A 2023-nucleotide genomic window follows, 5' to 3' on the forward strand; every position below is an offset into this window, starting at 1 on the left:
TCGAGGTTGTGTGAGCGGCAGAGGGGAGAGGCGGGCGAGGAGGTCGGGAAGAGGCGGTTGGCGGAGCGTTTCCCATGGAGGGCGCTGATTGGCCGCCGAGAGGACGAGGGCGGGAGGGAGGAGTGGTTGGGTGACGCAGCGCGTCGCTGCCCGCCCATTGGCTGCGCGGGCGGCCCGGGCCCGGGGCCGGGCGGGCGGAGGGACACGGCGCGGCCCAGCCTGCGGGCGGCGGCTGTGAGGGGCTTGGGGGAGGCACAGGTGCGGGAGGGGCCCGGCCACACGGCCCCGCGGCCACCGGCATCGGCACGGGTCGGCGGTGGGGGCTGGACAAGAACGCGCTGAACTGCGTCGTACTCCAGGCACTAAACGTCGCATTTCAAAACCACTCTTCTGAAATTCGTGCTGCTCTGGAGAAAACAACACAGTCACGTGCCGAGGGGTTATAATGCTGACGTGTGACAGAATCACTGAGCCGTTAGGGTTGGAGAAGCCCTCGGGGATCACCTGGCCCAACCACCCCCCACCACCAATGTCACCACCAAACCATGTCCCTGAGCGCTAGGCCCAACCTTTCCTTGGACACCCCCACGGACGGTGCCACCACCACCTCCCTGGGCAACCCGTCCCAACGCCTGACTCCTCTTTCTGAGCAGAAATGTCTCCTCATTTCCAACCTGAGCCTCCCCTGGCACAACTTGAGGCCGTTCCCTCTGGTCCTATCACTGCTTATCTGTGAGAAGAGGCCGACCCCCGGCTCCCCACAGCTTCCTGTCAGGCAGTTGCAGAGAGCAATAAGGTCTGCCCTGAGCCTTCTCTTCTCCAGACCAAACAACCCCAGCTCCCTCAGCCACTCCTCACAGGACTTGTGTTCCAGGCCCTTCACCAGCCTCATGGCCCTTCTCTGGACACGCTCCAGGGCCTTGATGTCCTTGTAGTGAGGGGCCCAGTACTGAACACAGTAAATAAAGGCTTTCCTAGTTTCTTAGCACCTCCAGCATCCCTTTAACACGTACTTTTGCGTAGCGTGTTAATGCACGCCGTTCAGCACTGACCGAAGTAAAGGCTGCTCTGGGTAACCCTGCACCCTGTAGGTCTCTGGAGCCTGGTGGGGAGCAGGCAGCGAGCGGCTCCGGCACGGCCCCGCAGCAGGGCTGGGACACCCGCTTCTGGCCCAGGACACCCGCGTCTGGCCCAGCAGCACCGAGCTGGTGTGTGCCCCTGCCACAGCCTTCAGCAGGGTGACAGCAAGGCTTGGGCTGTGTGCGAAGTGCAAAGGGGTAGGGTCTGCGTGTCAGACACCAGCAGGGCGGTATGGGTCTGACTGAGGAAACCCCTCGAGTTTCAATGCGTTTAGGAGTGAAAGCTCCCACTAATCATTTATTTAGATGCTTAACAGTAGAATTCCCGTTTAAAGTCATACTTAATTTGCAAAGAATAAGTAGTGGTGGAAAAATATTAAGATTTATGCATTATTTTCCTCCACTGTGCAGGACAGTCAGTAAAACCTAGCTATGCTCTGATAATCCTCAGGGTGGCTATCTCTACACACCGGCTGCATTTTCCTCCATTTGTTGAGTCACCTTTTATACTACTACAAAATGCATCAGTACATCTGCTATAAATCCTATTATCCCAAGTTTTGTGATATTTACATTTTGAGTATAAATAAATTACATGTGGAACATGACTATAAGTATTAACTATACTATAATCACATACAATAAGAAAAGCTGACAGACATTATAAGAATAAAATATCAAAATATTAGATAGGAATAACTATATATGGTATACCTAGTAACTCAACAACAAATATTTAAAAATATTTCTCTAGTCCAAGTAATTATGTACTTAACTCTCTTACTTCAGCACGGAAAATGACCAACATACACCATTTAGAAAGTCTGTCATTCTACAGACAGAATAGCGCTTGTGAAATTTAACCCGAGTTAATATCCTATTGACCCATTGGGCTTGCATTACAGCTCTGTCTCTCTGACAGACTGCAGATGAAAGACAGACCA

Source organism: Anser brachyrhynchus (genome assembly GCF_964034855.1).
Source record: "Anser brachyrhynchus genome assembly, chromosome: 12".
Classification (NCBI taxonomy): Eukaryota; Metazoa; Chordata; class Aves; order Anseriformes; family Anatidae; genus Anser; species Anser brachyrhynchus.